The 21,081-nt window shown below is 46.3% G+C and overlaps 1 protein-coding gene across 1 annotated transcript in view; it reads right to left on the bottom strand.

Moving 5' to 3' along the window:
* ndrg4 (NDRG family member 4) overlaps positions 1-15,331 on the bottom strand; it is a 59,848-nt gene extending 44,517 nt beyond the window's left edge. The window contains 1 exon segment of the mRNA XM_056281282.1: positions 15,192-15,331. The gene's annotated coding sequence lies outside the window, so the exon portion shown is untranslated.
* Positions 15,332-21,081: the final 5,750 nt, after the last annotated feature.

Here is a 21,081-nt window from a genome sequence, read left to right as displayed (position 1 = left end):
TCCCCGCGTCCCTGTCTGCACATGAAACGTGTTCCCTCCTTCGCTGTTCTCCTGCAGCCACATTCCATCGAAATAACCGTCCCTCGTGTGTTGCTGTGGCGCGACTTCGCTCTCTCTGTGTCTCGGCTCCGGTGAGCACGAAGTTTCACAGCACGTCAGTGTGAGAGTCCTTCTGCAAGGAACGTATCCGTCACATTTTGTTGACATCTGCCTTCCAGTTTCAGCTGGTGTCTGTGTGTGTGTGTTCTCACGGATCGCCACCTTGCCGTGGTGGAGAAGCTTGCATGTACCAATGAGAGCTGTGCCATCCAGAGCTTGGCTTCTGGTAGGGTCCCCATAGCGGATTGGTCAAGGGGGAGGATCCAGGCGAAGCGTGATCCAACAAAGACCTCAACGGCGGAGCTGGCAGAAGATGTCTCCAGGTCACAATGGCAGCGAAGGCGGGTGAAGGCTGCAACAGAAGGGTGGGGTCCCCAATCGTCTTGGTTCTCCGTGCCATTGGACTCTGGCCACCCCCTGCCAAGGACCGTGTGGTGGCTGCATGCACATCGGCCCCTCCACATGCAGGCGTCCTGCCATTATGTGACTCCAGGATTTGGCCTCTAGATCCACATGGGGACCCAGAGGGAGGACAGTCATACCCGACCCTGACTGACCCCCGATAATGATGATGGTGTGTGTGTGTGTGTGTGTGTGTGTGTGTATACACATGCATGCATATGCATTTGGTGTCTACGCCACACCACATGTGTATTTTAGGGTTTTTTTAGGGAGTTGTTTATCCGATGCGAGGGTCTAAAGACCGGATGTTGTGTTGCTGTAAAGCCCCTTGAGGCAAATTTGTAATTTGTGATGTTGGGCTATATATATATATATATGAAGACTTGACTTGACATGACTATTTAAAACCACCTTCACACAAGAAAAGGGCAGGTTTTCTGTGTGTGATCCCTTGGTGAAGACCCATCCTGCCAGTGAAGTCCGGCAGGGTTAAAGAGAGACTGGGACCACAGAGATTAGAGAGAAGCTTCGTGTTAGACAGGAAATCAATATTACAGTCATGTGGAGGGGAAGCATTTGATCTGATATGCAATCACCAAATCAATTTTTGGAAAACCAGGACATTGGAGAGAGAGACAGAAAACACACACACACACACAGACACACACACATATACAGGAGCATACTATACAAGAGGAGAACAGGGGGTTAAAGGAAGTTGATGACAGATATGGGAAGAGCAGAGGGAAAGATGAAAACAGAGAAGAAAGGGAGTGTGACAGAAGACAAGATGGTGATATTCTTGGAAAAAAAAACAACCAACTCAATGTCTGGTCTCAAATGCAAAAGCATTTGCTTTGTTCACACACACTTAGACTCTCTTTGAAACATCACTTCTTTCAAGCCCTGTGCAGCAACCAGAATATTGATTCTGCCCAAGTGTGTTAATTAAACATAGTGCCAACAAACCTGGAAGAGGATAACAGCCCTCCGAAGGCTATAGATTATCTCTCACTTCATTCCTTCACCCCAGCCCTCTCGCACCCTCCAACCCTCCCTTTTCTCTCCTCTGCCACTACAGTAAGATCACGGACCCACCTTCATGCTCCTGCAACCTAACAAGGCAACACATCAGACGTCGTTCAAGTTTAACAGCAAGGACAGAGTGACAGTCAAACTGCGTGAGGCAAAGAGAAACAAACAAATGAGTCATGGAGGGTAACTGGCAACTTTGCTCTTACAGACTCTGTACTTGCTGATTAAATTAAAAATGCAGGTGAGTCACTGGCTCTGTGTAAAGCTTGAATTCAAATATGAGTTAGTGTTTAAAAACTGTGGGCTACATAAGTATGTATAAAACAATTATGTATGTATGAAAAAAAACAAGGTGGGAAATAGTTACATAAACTGGCATCGAACCTGCACTTATTTAAAATGCTCATAGGAGCTAGCTCAAAGGGGCCGAAAAATGTACTACCCCAGGTCTATACGGTTATCCTTCAGGAAACAGCGGGTACATTTGTCTAACAGTTCAGCAGTATGCTGATCAGTGCAGCAATCGAGCTCGCTGTGTTATGCATTATGAATGGCCTCAGCTTTAATGTCTTTTGAGCCCTTTAATCGAATCTTAATAGCTGAATAGCCGATGGCCTGGACCTTGGTGTAATTGTTTGGAACAAACATGCTTTCCTTCCACAAATGTTGTCTTGTTTGGAGCGTGATGTATACAGATATAAGTGACCTTGAAGTCCTCCTAACTTTTTCAACTCCCACTGCACTGTTGCTCAACCTCCAAGAGAAGTGATTTGATAGATTTGGGAAAAGAAAAAAGCAGGACAGATGCAGAATGCCAGCTTTCCATGCCGGAGACCGGGGGTTCAAACCCTAGTTGGGACAAGTCTCCAGTAAGAGTCCGTGACTTAGACTCCTAATGCTATGTACAAGCCAGCTGCCTCAGATATGAGTGAAAGTAACATGAATAGAGTCATACCGGCTCGGACGTCACCCAGGTTAACAAAGTCTGTGTCAGGTGTTGGGAACCAGGGCAACCTGATGAGTAATGGGCTACTGGACCAAGACATACATGGACAACAGCCAAGAACCTGATACTGATGGAATGTTACTATAACAGCAGACCCCTGGAGAGGGGCTATATGAAGCGAATGTGGGAACTGTAGATCAGTAGGAGACCTACTTCCATGCTGACTCAGAAGCAGCTAGTGGCTCAATGCTCAGACATCAATAGAAGGAAGTTGCTGTCACAACTTGAGATGGAGAGGCTTCAACAGGATAACTATACAATTCAGCACCCCAAATGGCCGCCTAGTAGGCAGGAGATACATGAGGACAGACTCCAACCAGCAGTAACAATCCTACCAGTCATCACAGCTGAAGCTACTGAGGTTCAAATGAGAATCATGGCCAGACTAAAGACAATCAACCCCCAGGCACAGTTTCCATGACTCAGTGACAAAGTACCATCATAAAGCCTGCTTGCGGATGTGAACACAGCCTTATGCAATATATTGACTGCCACCATAACAGAGATAAACAAGCTTGTATATGCCACTGCAACCATAATCCTGGAGATGCTGGCATACAGCATTAAGAACACAGGTTACCAACAGTACCTGAAAGCCAAGATCAAAGCAGTACAGAGAGATGCTAGACAGTTAACAGAGGTGCAGAAAAGTGTGATGAAAGACAGGCCCTGGTTGAAGAAGTACAGCAAGATGTCCATAAGTGAGGCCCTGGAAACTGCCAAACAAAGGCTCACGGCAGCCCTGGCTGCCAGGCTGAAGAGATACACCAGTGACGCAGAAGCCAAAAGAATAAATGACCTGTTCCTCAAAGAACCATCCAAAGTATACTCCCAGCTCCAGAGTAACAAGGGGAAAAAATCAGACCTACCCAGAGCAGAGACCGAGTGATACTGGAAGGATACATGGGAAAAAGAGGCATCACACAACACCAATGCCCAGTGACTGATGGGCCTAAGAGCAGACCACAGCAATATCCCAGAACAAGAACCAGTTATCATCACAGTAGCCGACATCCAACGACGACTCTCAAACATGAAGAGCTGGACTGCTGAAGAGCTGGACTGCACCAGGCCCTGACATGATTCACGCCTACTGACTGAAGAAGCTAGCAGCACTCTATGAATGCTTGGTGACACAGATGAACCAGCTGCTAACATCAGGGTCTCACCCTGACTGGCTAACACAGGGGAGAGGAATGCTGATCATGAAGGATCCCCACAAGGATACAACACCTTCAAACCACCGGCCAATAACCTGCCTCTCCACAACATGGAAGATCCTGTCAGACATCATAGCAGCTAAGTTGAATGGACACGAGTCAATACATGAGCGAAACTCAGAAAGGAATTGGGAACAATATAAGAGGGTCAAAGCATCAGCTACTGGTTGATAGTGCAGTCACCCAAGACTCTAAGACCAGGCAGGCCAACCTGAGCACAGCCTGGATTAACGTCAAGAAAGCTTACGATTCAGTGGCCCACACCTGGTTACTAGAGCGCTTGGCAATATACAAAGCCAACAGGACAGTAATAGGAATGAGCAAGATATTGGCTCGCTGATCCACCTCACCAGGATGTACAGTGACGACATCGGGATGACATTCAGATTGGAAAATTGCGGTCGATTTGCGGCAAAAAGAGAAAAGTTGGTCTGCACTGAAGGGGTTGAATTACCAGATGGGAGGATAACAGACATACAGGACAGTTACAAGTACCTCGGTATCCCACAGAAAAACTGACACCATGAGGAGGCAGCAAGGAGGTCAGCTACAGCCAAATACCTCCAGCGAGTGAGGGAGGTCCTGAACAGCCAGCTCGATAGGAAGAATAAGATCCTCGGAGTGTCCGGGTGGTGTGGCGGTCTATTCCATTGTCTACCAACACAGGGGACCTGGTTCGAATCCCTGTGTTACCTCCGGCTTGGGCGAGTGTCTCTACAGACACAATTGGCCGTGTCTGAGGGTGGGAAGCTGGATGTTGGTCTCTGTCCTGGTTGCTGCACTAGCGCCTCCTATGGTTGGTCGGGGCGCCTGTTCGGGGGGAGGAGGAACTGGGGGAATAGCGTGATCCTCCCACGTGCTACATCCCCCTGGCGAAACTCCTCACTGTCAGGTGAAAAGAAGCAGCTGGCGACTCCACGTGTTGGAGGAGGCATGTGGTAGTCTGCAGCCCTCCCCGGATCGGCAGAGGGGTGGAGCAGTGACCGGGACGGCTCGGAAGAGTGGGGTAATCGGCCAAGTACAATTCGGAGAAAAGGGGGAAAATCTAAAAAAAAAGAAAGAAGAATAAGCTCCTCACCATCAACACATATGCTCTACCAGTCATCAGATACCCAGCTGGAATAATAAGCTGGCCAAAGCGTAGTAAAGGCCACAGATGTCAGGACACAGAAACTCATGACAATGCTCGGAGGGTTCCACCCAAAATCCAGCAGCCTGAGACTGTATAATAAGTGAAACGGTGGGGGCCGAGGGTTAGTGAGTGTCAGAGCCACTATCCAGGATAAAACAAGGAAAATTCATGAGTACATCAGAAAGAGAGCCCCCAGGACAAACTGCTGAGTGAGTACCTCAGGCAGCAGAGGACAGAAAGTGTAGAGGAAGAAGAAGAGGAGGTACCATGGAAGATCAAGCCCTTCCATGAGATTTACTATTAACAGATAGAAAATGTGGAAAGGGCTGTACTGAAGAACAGCACAGAGGCACTGATCATAGCAGCAGAAGAACAGGCACTCGGCACCAGATCGGTTGAGGCAGGGGTCTACCACACCACACAAAACCCAAGATGCAGGCTGTGTAAAGATGCCCCTGAGACAGTCCAGCACTTAGTAGCAAGGTGTAAAATGCTCGCTGGGAAAGTGTACACTGAAAGGCACAACCAATTGGCTGGGATAATGTACAGGAATATCTGTACTGAATACAAACTGGAAGTCCCAAAGTTCAAATGAGAGACACCGCCAAAGGTGGTTGAGAATGGCAGGGCTAAGATCCTGTGGGACTTTGAGTTCCAGACTGACAAGCAGGTGCTGGCTACCCAACCAGACATTGCGGTGGTCGACAAGGAATAGAAGACAGCAGTAGTGATCGATGTACCAATCTCGAGTGACAGCAATATCGGGAAGAAAGAGCATGAGAAGCTAGAGAAATACCAAGGGCTGAGGAAGAACTAGATCAGATGTGGAAGGTGAAATCCACAGTAACCCCAATGGTAGAATGAAGTATTCTGATTCTGATTCTGATAATCAGAGCACTAGGGGCTGCAAGTACAAGCCTGTTTCATGCCATAAGCAGTCATCAGCTGTCAAATCCAGCGAGTCAAGTAAATTCTTTATGAGACAGTACAAGTCTGTTTCATGCCATAAGCAATCATTGCTTATGGCATGAAACAGACTTGTACTGTCTCATAAAGAATTTACTTGACTCACTGGATTAATTTGCTTGTTATTTGTTGAGCACTTTCCCTACCATTGAGTGTTTCTTTTTAATAAAGTTATACATATATATATATATATATATATATGTGTGCGTGTGTGTGTGTGTCTCCCCACCTGCTGCCTAATGACTGCTGGGTTAGGCTCCAGCATCCCCATGATCCTGAGTAAAGACAAGTGGTTTGGATAATGGAATATATATATATATATATATATATATATATATATATATATATATATATAGTGCATCCGGAAAGTATTCACACCCCTTCACTTTCCCCACATTTTGTTATGTTACAGCCTTATTCCAAAATGGATTAAATTCCTTTTTTTTTTCCTCATCAATCTACATACAATACCCCATAATGAGAAATCGAAAAAGGTTTTGTTGAAATTTTTGCAAATTTATTAAAAATAAAAAACTGAAATATTGCATGTACATAAGTATTCACACCCTTTACTCAGTACTTGGTTGAGGCACCCTTGGCAGCAATTACAGCCTCAAGTCTTCTTGGGTATGAAGCTACAAGCTTGGCACACCTATATTTGGGGTATTTCTCCCATTCTTCTCTGCAGATCCTCTCAAGCTCTGTAAGGTTAGATGGGGAGCGTCGCTGCACAGCTATTTTCAGGTCTTTCCAGAGATGTTCAACGGGGTTCAAGTCTGGGCTCTGGCTGGGCCACTCAAGGACATTCACAGACTTGTCCCGAAGCCACTCCTTTGTTGTCTTGGTTGTGTGCTTAGGGTCGTTGTCGTGTTGAAAGGTAAACCTTCGCCCCAGTCTGAGGTCCTGAGCGCTCTGGAGCAGGTTTTCATCAAGGATCTCTCTGTACTTTGCTCCATTCATCTTTCCCTCGATCCTGACTAGTCTCCCAGTTCCTGCCGCTGAAGAACATCCCCACAGCATGATGCTGCCACCACCATGCTTCACTGTAGGGATGGTATTAGCAAGGTGATGAGAGGTGCCTGGTTTCCTCCAGACGTGACGTTTGGCATTCAGGCCGAAGAGTTCAATCTTGGTTTCATCAGACCAAAGAATCTTGTTTCTCATGGTCTGAGAGTCCTTTAGGTGCTTTCTGGCAAACTCCAAGTGGGCTGTCATGTGCCTTTTACTGAGCAGAGGCTTCCGTCTGGCCACTCTACCATAAAGGCCTGACTGGTGGAGTGCTGCAGAGATGGTTGTCCTTCTGGAAGGTTCTCCCATCTCCACAGAGGAACGCTGGAGCTCTGTCAGAGTGACCATCGGGTTCTTGGTCACCTCCCTGACCAAGGCCCTTCTCCCCTGATTGCTCAGTTTGGCTGGGTGGCCAGCTCTAGGAAGAGTCCTGGTGGATCCACACTTCTTCCATTTATGAATGATGGAGACCACTGTGCTCTTCGGGACCTTCAAAGCTGTAGAAATGTTTTTGTACCCTTCCCCAGATCTGTGCCTCGATACAATCCTGTCTCGGAGGTCAACAGACAATTCCTTTGACTTCATGGCTTGGTTTCTGCTCTGACATGCACTGTCAACAGTGGGACCTTATATAGACAGGTGTGTGCCTTTCCAAATCATGTCCAATCCATTCAATTTACTACGGGTGGACTCCAATCAAGATGTAGAAACATCTCAAGGATGACCAATGGAAACAGGATGAACCTGAGCTCAATTTTGAGTGTCCTAGCAAAGGGTGTGAATACTTATGTACATGCAATATTTCAGTTTTTTGTTTTTAATAAATTTGCAAAAATGTCTACAAAACACTTTTCGATTTGTCATTATGGGGTATTGTGTGTAGATTGATGAGAAAAAAAAGGAATTTAATCCATTTTGGAATAAGGCTGTAACATAACAAAATGTGGGGAAAGTGAAGGGGTGTGAATACTTTCTGGATGCACTGTGTGTGTGTGTGTGTGTGTGTGTGTGTGTGTGTGTGTGTGTGTGTGTGTGTGTATGTATATATATATATATATATATATATATATATATATATATATATATATAAAATCCAGTCAGTCACTGGATTATTTTGCTCCTTATTTGTTGAGCACTTTCCCTACCGTTGAGTGCTTCTTTTAACAAAGTTATACATATATATATAGTATATATATATACACTTTGATTTTATCTTACAATAGATAAACTGCAGGTAAACTGTGTTAGGTGAGTACACATGTCACTACTCAACATTATATAAGAAACAGTAGAGAAAAAAAGTACAACCTAAAACCATGACTTATTTAGGCAAATTCACATTTTGCATTTTCTACTGTTAAAACCCTCTTTCCCCTAAAGACAACACATTTCACCAAAGACAATCTAACATTGCCGGGAAGTATTTTCCCCTTGTGGCTATCTTATATTGTTGCAAGTTTATCTGATTAGTCATATTTCTATGCATCTGAGCCCAAGCTAGTTGTTTTCCACTTACAAAAAAAAACACAAAAAAAAAACAAAATCTGCTTATCCAGCATCTTGTTTTCTCCCTTCAGGCTTGATCTGTTTCAGCTGACAATGTTTGTTGTTAAGGCGCAGGAGAGAAGGCGGAGAAGTGATGCTCATGCATAAAGACATCCACTGCTTCTCACTCCATCAGGTCAGTCCCCCAGAGTGCTGCTGCAGTCTGCTGATTTACATCTTCTCACCTGTTGGTCATGCCCTGTCCCTGCAGACAGTCTTATCCCAATATGGTTCAATCACTGTGTTTAGTTTGCACAGGTATGATTGCCCAGACTGATAGACACATATATGCATACAGAATATTTATGTGTGCACATAAGGCTTTATAGACATAAAAAGAGTTATGCCAACATGTGCATGTGCACATGGATATATGGTGTAGGGATGCGTGTGAAATCATGAATTTGCTGGCCTTAATGTACCTACATTCCTTAACACAGAAAATGCATTGTAATCCCAGATATATACATCGCCACAAGCACCTCTTACAATAGCTAAGCCATAACACTACTTTAAGTAATAGAGCTTTTTCACTGCTTGAAGTTAAACATTCAATTATTTAGCCGTGTTGAATGTCTTGTTAAGTCCTCTGTGGCTGGGAAGCTACCCAGAACAGCGATATCAACAGTGGAGTCAGGGATTAAATATTAAAAAGCAGTTATCAGCCCCAGCCTAATGCCCTTGGCAGTACTGTCTCTCCTGGTACACCAGTGCCCTTGTCTGTGCTGACAGCTGAAAGCTTTCCATCTCTGAAAGGTGTCAAATAAATCCTTATACCTTCAGCAGGTCAACGTCACAGGACTTGAAAGGATGAAGTCTCATTTTTGGGAATAAAAAACTTAGCAGATTTGAATCCATACAATGGGCTGCGCTTGGGCGTTGTGGGTCCAATGGATCCTATGTCTTACCACTCAGGACACAAGTAATCACGTAATTCAGAATGATTAGGGAAAAAAAACAGACACGGTACAGTACAACTTTATCTCTGTTGCCATTCTCACTGCTGACGCCAGAGAGGAGGTGTGACAGGGCAGCGCCCCCTGAGGAATCCTGCGTCCTGCTATGCGAGGGCAGTTCCCTTGCCAGCTTCCTGTCACTAGCAAGTCAGTGCCACAAACAAACTCTCCAAAGACCACTTGTCAAGGGGAATGCTAATGTGGGTCTGAGCCTTTCTAGCAGCTTAAATGGGTGAGGAGCTTGGTAATCGGACCCTTAATCAACTCCCACACAATCATAAGACGTCAGCCCCCCCTGCAATGAGATGTTTCTCCTAACTTTACTAACACTCACACAAGGAAGAAAGTCAACTTGCCTTGTGTTTTTGTCATGTTTCATGTATAACTACGTAGAAGATTGTTAATAATGCCTACCCATCTCCTTGAATGTGCCCCTAGCCTAAAAACATTGTCTGGGTTGAAGATTGCCCAGCACACCGCCTGTAATGTGAGCACCGCAAAAGCCCAAAGTAAACCCTGCTTCATAGCTGGACTGGTTAACGGGTGATTAGAGGGGGCCAACTGGGACAATGGACAAGAGACATGTGCTCAAGTAGCTATTTTTGCTTTTATTTAATCAAGAAATCTTGACTTCATCGATCAAGCCTCACACACATGCAGTTAGAGACATTCCTATGACATAGTCATCTAATGTTGGCTGCTGCGCAGCCCCGCTGTCAGCTGTGTTTAACTGCTGTGTAAACTTTGAGGGCACGGTAGTTGCACTTTATAGTGGCCTCTCTCTCAATAACTCTCACTCCCATAGACACTCAGTGGCCAGGAGCAGCTCGGAGGTGAAGGAAATGGAGAAGCTTCCTATAACTTCGGTCCGAATTACAGTACGGCTCGCGATTGAATGCAATATTTCGATGGATAACAGTTTATCTTTTCAGCAACCCCCTATGCAGAATTTGAACAAGTCCGCTGCTAATTTGTATTATCACTCATAATTCATATTTGCTCTTTTCTTTTTTTGTGTGCACATTTTACTTTGTTCTATCTACATTTAACAATGTGGGCTGGAAATTCAAATTCAATGGCCACTGAATCTGATGTCCCTTATGAAATACTTGATAAGATTATAATTTTATGCAATCAGCCTAAGCTTTTTCCTTTGTTTCAATGACTTGGAACAGTGCAATACAGAGATATGCACAAAACCCACAGTTTTATGTGCACTTGTGCAGGACCCCATCTCATCCCTCTCGACTCTGATAACAAGTCAAACTAAATATCTCACATCAAATGTCATGTTAATTTGAACTCTTCCTCCTCAGACACACAATCTACATCCATAACTATACTATATGCTATTCTTCAGCAACATGCAGTCCAGCATCAGTCACCACACATTCATGGGCCGATATTGACAGACGCCGCCATCTTGTTCAGGAGATTGCTTGTGTGAGGACATTGGCAGTGGGTGTCGGGCACAAAATCGCCAACGGTGACACACAATATAGCAATAGGCCGTCAGGAATTAAAGTAAATCGACCTGAATGTCACAGAGGGAGTCTCCGGTGGTCATAATGAGAAGTGCAACTGAATGTTCAGCGTATTGTGTTTCTATAGGCCGACTGCAGTGCAACAGGGATGGTGCCAGCAGGACAGACGGACACGCAGCATGGGGATCTCTGGAGGGTACCAGTGGATTGCTAAGGGGAGAGGGAAGTGTTTGCCAGACCACTTCCTGAATGGAATGAGGACTCGGATGCCAGGGGAGTATTGCTCAGTAAAATAAGCGAGTGAATGAATGCTAACTTGTGCAACCCATATCTTATAGAGACATTATTTTATCACAGTAGCCCAAGAAGTCTATTTCTGAGATGGCACGGCCCCTCCAATAAGGCTCCTTTATTTTGAATAGTCCCTAGAAAATACCTAATGAAAATCCAAAGTGAGGCTATTCGGAGCATAGCATTTCTGATTCAGTAACAAATCTCCATAGTGACAGCATGTCCACACTCTTTTTGCCAAGTCGATTAGCACCTAGACAGTACTTGTGTGCTATTTTCAAAGCAATCAATTTGTGAGAACAAAATACAATATATAGTTTTTTTCTACACACCATATGAAGCTTTCAGACCCCCCGTGCCAGCTTCCATTTTAATAGATGTCGTCCATTAGTGAGCACGGGGAAGCGCGATGCAGTCCCATTCAATAGCCAATATGTCAAAGCACCGGCGCAAACACAATCTACCTAATGAAATAATCCCATCCTCTCAAAAACATCACGGCTCCGGTCCAGCTTTTAACAGATAAACCTGCTTGCACAACGACCAAAAAGGTTCTTCGTCAATGCAGCAAACAAATACACATCCAATGTTTCTTTAACATATGATGAAAAATAAAATAATGAACGCATGCGTCATTTGCTCGTTACAAAGTTATCTTCCAGTTTACTTAAAATTAGGTTTTGTAATGTACATTTGACCAGAAAGTGGAGTAACTAGGCATTATTCTAGTGATCACAGAGGGACAAACAATAACAATAAAAGGCAAGTTTTCATTTAACCGGTTTCACCATGTTTTACATTTTACCAGAGCTATAGAAAAAAAATCAAAAATGCATTTATCAAGGCAGTCATCATCACAACAGATCCAGTGAAATGCTTAATTGTAGATGCTAAGTTGAAGGTGAATTTAAGAGCAGGCACAGTAAAACTCCGTGACAAGGATATAAGATGCATGCAGAGGTAAGAGGAACATGCAGCTCCACCCAGACTGAAGAAGACAACCATATAGGACAGCCAACAGCAAGGCTGGCATTTTAAAAGCTGATGGGCGACAATAATATGTAGATAACACACACACACACACACGCACAGAAAAAAAAGTGTGTGCGTGCAATGGCGGCAAATGACGCGACGCTCCGTTTGTTTCACGAGCATTGGGTTATCGGTTACCCAACAATCATCTAAGCATCACCCAATCACATTGCACCAATTGGGAGCCACGGTTTGCTGTGATTGGTCCAAAGCTAATGGGACTTTCTGCTATCGATGACACGCGAAACAGGCCACGACACCCGTTAGCCGTTTTCCAAGGATGTGTGAGATCTGGTTCAATGCGGGGCGGTGATTGGACCGTTAGCTTGTAGTCCGTCTCACGTGGGCATTTCCAGTGGTCTACAAGCTACCGTGGGCCTCCTTCGTTTGAAGGTGTCAGCAATCTCCTAATAGTAACTCTGAACTCAAACGTCGTCTTTCACTTGAAGAACTGAACATTCAGGAAGTGAAAACTCGTACCCGTGCAGGATCAGACATGACGTTCGTAAAAGCTTAAAATGAAAAACACACCTGACCTCCAGTCAGCGTCTAGAAAAGGCGACTCCCCTCGACGTGTGTGCGCCACAGCAGGACTCCCCACTGGGGTTGTAGGTGTCCCATGACTCCGAATGAGAGTACTTATAAATGGCAGACTGGCAGTGTTTCCCTTGAAAGGCTTCTCATTACAGAAGTGTGAGGGGAATTTCTGCCTCTGACATATTATAAACGTGCTCCCTATTTCATTCTCCCTATCAGCTCCATGGCTGTGACAGATTTTCTCATGTTACCACAATATCCTTACAACTGTTTTATTTCATTGTTTAGCATCTAAATAAGTTTTTCTTCTTCTTCTAATTCTGTCTCTAGGGGTGCTTTTCGGCGACCGGGGCAGTTCTCCAGCATTAGCGGGCGCGCTTCTGTTGCTAAATGGACACAGGTGAAACACTGGACTGACCGACGGACAGAATGATGCAATGGACGGAGACGCCATAGAGAGAGAGACACAGATTGGATAAAGAAGAGCTATGCGGCACGGCACGGCACGGCACGACATGGTACGGCTGGTAGGTAGGCAGGTAGGTCGGTTCACGTTCCTACGTACATGGTCTGCAGGAGGCTCTGTGAAACCGTGCAGCCAGCCTTGGGAGGGAAGTTCCAAAACAATCCGGGCCCCATCTGGCAGCGGGTATAAGAAATACAAGAGACAAGATCTACTGTATTGGTGGTGGTGCATTACAGGTGCAAAAGGCAGTAATAAGATTCACAGAATGGTAAGCGGCGGAGGAGGAGGGGGCCATGCACAACTTCACACAGCAGGCACGTCATCATCGGGCAGGGCACAGAAATGAGAAGCCTCTCTTGGGGACTGCCGTGGAGAATGAGGGAGGGGGGAAATGTCAGCGTTATCAATGGACAGAAACACGTCGGCTTGTGGAAGTGCCCGACCCCCCAAAACTTACACTCTTATTTCTCTTTTGCAGCTGTAACATAGATTTACCTAAAGTAGCAAGGCAACCCTTCCCCCCCTCTAATGATCGACACACCTAGACGCTTGAGGTGACCATGCAGGATGCATGTATGTTGGCTGGCTGATTCTCCCCCCCCCCCCCAATACTTTATATTCAATCCAAAAGCTAAAGAGATGGCACACACGTGCCACATATCCTATACGCAGCAGCTGTGCTGAGGAGCCGGAGAGCTGAATCCGGCCCAGCATGGCTCGTGTAAGAACAAAGGCATTTGGTGAATTACTCTTTGTAAGTCTATTTATACTCTGTGGGCTTAGAAACAGAGCTGCTCCCACAGGAAAGGTAGACGTGGATTTGGTTGCTTTACTCGTGTGCCGAGCAGCAGTCCGACCGTGGCACCTCTCATACCCGAGGGTTTGGTTCTGGTTTCGGAGCATGTGGCTTCGAAACACGATATGGATTTGACAGCACGTCGGCAGACTATCTGCTGGTTGGACAGAAAGATCACGCTAACGGTGACTGTCTTCTGAATCAAGCGTGGAGGCGATCTGAGAACCAACTAAAACTGGGTCGTTGTTGTGGACTCGGCAGCGTTGCGGGTATGAGGGTTTCGAGGACAAACCGCTCTAAAGAAGTGGTGCTCACAACCATGTCCGGCCCCAGAGACCTGTCGTCTTGTCTGCCGTTTGACAGGAACCAGCCCGTCGCCCTCACACGACCCGTCGGACCAGCACAATGTTATAGTCCTAAACGGTGTGCGTATTCAAAGGCTTCACGCCCCACAAAGTGCACGCGGTGATAAATGGCACGGCGCACCACTTGACAAGACTGCACCAAGCATTAAACTTTTATGGCTTAACCACAAACCCCCCAGGCTCGTTTTCACCAGATCCTCCCTCCGTCCTCATCAACAGATGCCGGATAATAGTGCACGCCGCTGCTCTTCGCTCTTTGCTCTTCGAGTCAAACCACTTTTTCCACACATGCATCAACCTCAAGCCCGTTTGCCGTGTGTGCTGAATGCGTTGCGCCCCACGCCCCGGGGGGTCCGGCCGGGGAGGAGGCACCTAGGGCCCCTGGTGAATGTGGTGGCGGTGGGCTGCAACTCCTCTTACTGTACCGTATTATATGACGCACTCGCTGCTGAGGGGCTTCAATAAATGCAACCTGTCGACGTGCTACTCACGCCGGCCTCACCGGCGTGGGGCAGTTAAACACAGCGGGGGGGGGGGGGGGCTCCGGAGCCTCGGCAGCAAGTGAAAATATATTTTCTACCCCCCGTGTGGTCCTCCCCCCCCCCCCTTCCCCCTACTACCTCAGAAGGGCACGTTAAGCAAAGAGCTCAATTCAAGTGGTAAAGTTCAAAAATGTCTCTTCTTCTCTTTTCTTTTGCCTGCAGAATTCAGCCGTGTCAGAGTTTCCCCAGCGGCTTGGCAGACGACCGCTGGTGGACCTTTCGGGGCGACGGCGCCACACACGTTACAAGAGATGAAGCGCTGTGCCCTGTGGAAAAGGATGTGCGGCGGGAAGGGAAGCCTTACTGTACCTGTGGTGTCGGTCGGAGCGGCTGTGTGCGGCGCTGTTCTGTCCGGGTTGGGCCGTGTGAGTGTTCCTGTCTCCTCGTCTCTGAGCTTCGCAGGCTGGCGAGGTCCACCAGAGTGTGTTGGTGTGTGTGTGTGTGTGTCTCTCTCTCTTGCTCTCCCCCCTCTCTCTCTCTCTCTCTCTCTCCCTCTCTCCCACCCCTTCCTGATAATAAACAGAGAGCACGTGGCATCGCCAGTGATGCAGTGTACTGTAGCTCAGAGAACAGGGGAGGAGAGGAGAGGAGAAAAGAGGGGATGGATACATAAGAGAAAGTGTCGCGGTAAACTAAATGGGGGGAGGGGGGGGAGGGGGGGGGGAGGAGAAAGGTTTGTGGATCTGTCACTGAGACGTGGAAGTGGAGACGTGTGTGTTTGTGTGTTTGTGTGACTCTTGGAAGCGGGGCGTAGAGACGCCGGGCCGACGCTCACAAAGGCTCGAAAATGTTTTTTTAGGTCACGCCAACACGGCGAGGATAGATGAAGCCGGAGCCGGGGAATTCGCTCTCTTCGTTACGTCCGAGTCTGACAAATGTCTGCTCTGCGTACTCGCACGTCCTCACGTCCACGCCGACGCAGGCGGCTCACCGGGACGGACTTCAGCTGTTTACAGCCTCGTCCAGCACACACGCCACAAAAGAGGACATAACGGTCACACTATCAATGTCATTAGATCAATGCTGGTCCACACACACACATTCTCCCCCCCCCCCCCCCGTCTAACTCCCCCGCCACTTCCGCCTCTCTCCCTCCCTTCTCCCCCTGCCTCTCTCCCTCCCCCTGTCTCACTCCCCCGCTTCACTCCCCCCCCTCCTCCCTCCCTCCGCCCGCCTCTCTGTCTCTCCCCCGTGGTACTCTATCTCTAGCTGTCTGTCCGTCTGTTTACGGCGGGACTGTCTCTTGTTTTACACGGGCAAAATGATCTGCATAGAAAAGCATGCGGAGAGCCGGACCTCTCCTGCCCGGTAGTCTGTTTCATTCTAGATTCACAATTCACAGATCAGCCTTTATTTAGATAGAGTACACAGTGTTACAAAGCAGTTGAGTGAACTCAATTAAAAAAAAAATGTATGCTGTCATATGTGTAGGCGGTGTCGTAGCCGGGATGCACACATGGTAATATGGTCAGTGGCTTAGCGACTACTGTGGTCAAGGTTTCTGACCTTGTCCTCGTTCTGGGGATGTTTCGGCAGGGAGAGGGATTCGGCCATGTTAAGTTCATTACTTGCGGTTAAATAATTTGCCAAATTATATAACCGCTCTTGATCTAACTTGAAAAAATGATTCAACTCTTGCGTGACGTGCTGCTTCGCAGTTTGTTCAGTAAATGATGGAGCCTGTCTCTGGAAATGCTCCCCAGGTCTCCAAGACCCCATGTTATCGATGTGAGCATGATGTCTGAAGGCTGTTGTGTGTCTGTGCTGCCATTGTGTGCCTCTGTATGAAGGTATGGGTTTATAGTTTATATATATATCTTAGTGTGTTTGGCTGCTTTGAGGTTTTGCTGTATTGAAAGCCATATTAAGTTTAGTTTCCTTGACCCATCCTAGCTGTTGACCCATGCTAGCTGTGATCCGCGTAGCTAGGAGCAGTGGGCTGCTGCCTTCATGCTGCACCCGGGGACCGACTCCACTTCTTCTTTCCATTGCCTCGGCCATGGGCACAGACGGGAGCATTAACCCTAACATGCATGTCTTTTTTGATGGCGGGGGAAACCGGAGCACCCGCAGAAAACCCACCGCAGACACGGGGAGAACATGCACACTCCACACAGAGGACGAACCGGGATGACCCCCAAGGTTCGAACCCCGGACCTTCTTGCTGTGAGGCGACAGCGCTAACCCCTGGGCCACCGTGCCGTGGCGGGTGGTGAGGCAGCAGGCGTATAGTCAGGATCAGTCGGCCCTGTAGGACGGTGGTCCAGTGGTCAGAAATGTTGCCTGAAACCAGAAGCTGACAAGTTCAAACCCTTCACATTTCTGTGTCTTCAACAGCCAGGTGTCCTTTGATGAGCGCTATAGATGTCCACATTAATATAGTCCACGTCATTTTTTCATGCAAAGCCAAGCATTCCTAATTTGGCAAGGACTTCCAATTTTGATCAGTGTTATTGATTAGATATGGAAAACAGCTGTTGGCCTCGAAACCTCTTGGACTAGTTATTTTTGCAGCTTAGTGTCATTCATCCATTCATTATCCAAACCGCTTATCCTGCTCTCAGGGTCACGGGGATGCTGGAGCCTATCCCAGCAGTCGTTGGGCAGCAGGCGGGGAGACACCCTGGACAGGCCGCCAGACCATCACAGGGCTAGCATAGTGTTATACATCTATAAATTATTATTCTGAATTGTTTTCCTTTTTTTTTTGAAATGTGAAAAAGATATAAACATTTTTTGGAAGCAGTAAGAACAGAAATCAGGGGAGGAACCGGCAAAACTAAACAGAAATGATAGATACTCGCTGACCCGAAGTCCATCCTTTCACACCAACGCATTCAACACGTATCAGGGATCTCATTAAAATGCAGTACATGGAAGGTGTGTGAACAACACTCAGCTGTGTTTTTCATGACACCCTTCCTTCCTCTGGCACAGTCACTGCTCTGAAGGGCGGCAGCTCTCATCATGAGGTGACTGACAGACACCAGGCCTTTTTCCCTGAGGAGTTTGCGTCTTATGGAATAATGTGATGTTCATTGATGCATGGCAGACGTTAAAAGCATTTCTGATCACAGTCCAGTAAATGTTGATTTTGTTCAGTTGGGGGCAAATTTAGACAATGTCCCGTATGACAGAGCCACCGGACGTCCAGATGCAATTAGAGTCATCAACTCACATCTCGAAATGAATACAAGTGACACCGACAGAGAAGGGTGGAGCAATGCATTAGTCATGTTGAGTCAGACGTGTAACGATGCTAACCAGCAGGACGTTCAGTAAGCTAGCCCGTCAGAAAACACGTTACCCACTGGATGAGACTGTCCTAACTTCCCAAGTGAAATCCCTGAAGGTTCAACTGGTTTCTTTTCCATCTCTGAAGAGGTCCACAATGAACATGTGTTGCCCCGTGTTGGATTGGGCAAAATTCCCACACAGATGTAATAATGAGACAACATCGCAAATCCCTCGACGTAACTACTAAAGTCAACTTTTCATGCAATAATATATATGGTAAGAAGTCTCCACTGAGGAAACATTCAAGGAGTGTATTTTGGACACAGAACCATTAAGGTCAGGTCCATGAGGACCCACACCACCCTTCACTTTAACAGGACGTTCCCAAAGAGCTCTCACTCAGTCACGTCAATGAACATTATTGAACTCCCGGTGGAGCTGATATGACACACGCACACACACGCACTTGTTTTGCTATACTTGTGAGGACCCCCAATTGATTACATCTATTCCCTCGCCCCTAACCCCAATCTTAACCATAAAAAGTGCATGTTTTGCATTATCCCTTACTCTAATTTTAACTTCATCTTAATTCTAACCTTAACACTAAACAAACAAATAGACCCTTAAAGAAGTGATGTTCTTATTCTTCTTTCAGCTTGTTCCCTGTTTCTCAGGGGTCACCACAGCGGATTTTTGCCCTCCATAGCTTTCTGTCTGACGCATCTCTCTCCCGCAGTCCAACCCTCCTCATGTCCTCTATCTGGTCTCTCCATCTTCTCCTTGGTCTTCTTTTTTCTTTTGCCAGGTATTTCCAGGTCCAATACCTTCTTTCCTATATAGTCTATGCCTCCTCTCTGTACATATCCAAACCATCTCAATCTTGTCTCTCTCAGCTTCTTATCCATTCCTCTGACTTTGAACGTAGCTCTCACTACTTCATTTCTCTTCCGGTCTTTTCTAGTCACTCCCAAGGACCAACGCAGCGTGTTCATCTCTGCTACCTGTAATGTAGAGTCTACTCTCTCTGTTGTTGTCATTGCTTCCATGCCATAAAGCATGACAAGCCTAACCATATACCTTTACCCTCAATGGCATTCTTTTGTCACAATGTACCTCAGCTATTTTTCTCCATGAATTCCACCTAGATTGTGTCCTTTTCTTGACTTCTTACCACTGCCTTCTGTCTCTATTGTTGATCCTAAGTACTTAAATTCGTTAACTTCTGAGACATCTTCTCCTCCTAAGGTCAAACCTGGACTTTTTACTTGCTTATTTATACACAGGTACTCAGTCTTTATTCTGCTGATCTTTAGTCCTCTGATCTCTAGTGCTTCTCTCCAATCTTCAAGATCTCTCTCCAACCTTCCTTGTCCTCGTTTACTAGCACAATGTCATCAGCAAACATCATTCTCCATGGTGGCTCCTTCTTAAGATGTTCTGTGAGGCTGCCCATCATTATCACAAACGGCAAAGGGCTCAACGCCGATCCTTGATGCGGTCCTACCTTTACCTCAAACTCACTTGATATTCCCACTGCCTATTGAACTACAGTCTTACAGTCCCTGTACATGTCCTGAATTATGCTGATGTAATTTTCCGCCTCTCCCTTCGCTCTCAGGCAATACCATAACTCCTCTCTCAGTACTCTGCCGTATGCCTTCTCAAAATCAATACATACGCAGTGCAATTCTTTTTGTCCTTCAATGTATTTTTCAGCTAAGGTCCTGAGTATGAATAGCACATCTGTGGTACAATTTCTAGGCATGAACCCAAATTGTTCTTTCCCTATAGTCACCTCCTTCCTAAGTCTCACTTCAATCACTCTCTCCCATAAATTCAGTCCATGTCCCATCAATTTTATCCCTCTGTACTTGTTGTAACTTTGAGCATCGCCTTTATTTTTGTAAATTGATACCACTATGCTCTCGTTCCATTCATCTGGCATTTTCCTAGTCTGTATCATGTTGTTGAAGAGTCTAGTCAGCAACTCTATGCCAGTATCACCTAAGTATTTCCAGACTTCTGCTGGTTTACTGTCTGGTCCCACAGCTTTTCCATTTTTCATTCCGTGCAACGCTTTTATCACCTCATCCCTTGTGCTCTCTCCCACGTCCTCTTCATTCCTTGGTGGTTCAGCTGTCCTTCTTTCTCTGTTTTTCTCTTCATTCATTCGGTGACTGAAATAATCCCTCCATCTCTGTAAAATATCCTCATCTTTTGACAGCACTCTTCCATCTGTGTCCTTGATCAGTTTTGCTTGTTCAACATCCTTCCTTGTTCTGTCTCTCTGTTTGGCTATGTCCTTCTCTCCTTCCTTTGTGTCGAGTCTTTTGTACAGTTCCACGTATGCGCTTGCACTTGCTATCCCTACTGCTGTCTTAGTTTCTTTCTTAGCTTTCTTGTACTCGTTCTTGTTTTTCTCTTTCTCGTTTTTGTCCAGCTTCATTTTGGCCAACTTTTTCTTCTTTATGCAGTGCTGCACTTCTTCCTCCCACCACCAACATTCCTGTCCCTTCTTTTTACCCCCTTGAGATTCTCCTAGCGCTCGCCTGCAAGCTTCCCTTGGTTCCTCTGCTGTTCTATCCCAATCTAGTGGCACTCTATCGCCCAACAGCTCTCGTACCTTCACCCTAAAGCTTTCTCTACAAGGTTCCTTTTCCAGCTCCCACCATTTAATCTTCCATGCTGCCGGTCTTTGCACTTTTCTGAGTTTGCTCCTTGTCTTTGTTTGGCATGTCAGTGGTCTATGTTGTTTTGTTACACACTCGCTTGGTACCACTTGGCAATCTACAACTTCCCTCAAGTGCCGCTTTCTGCATAAAATGTAGTCTATCTGTGTAGTTCTGCCTCCACTGTTGTAGGTTGCTGTCTGATCTTCCCTCTTTTCGAAATATGTATTAACAAAAGCCATATAGTTCCTCGTAGCAAAATCAACTATCAACTCCCCGCCTGCATTTCT

This window comes from Lampris incognitus, chromosome 6 (assembly GCF_029633865.1).
Source record: "Lampris incognitus isolate fLamInc1 chromosome 6, fLamInc1.hap2, whole genome shotgun sequence".
In the NCBI taxonomy this organism is placed as follows: domain Eukaryota; kingdom Metazoa; phylum Chordata; class Actinopteri; order Lampriformes; family Lampridae; genus Lampris; species Lampris incognitus.
Note: the sequence above shows the minus strand (reverse complement) of the source record. Positions and strands in the feature narration are given on the sequence as shown.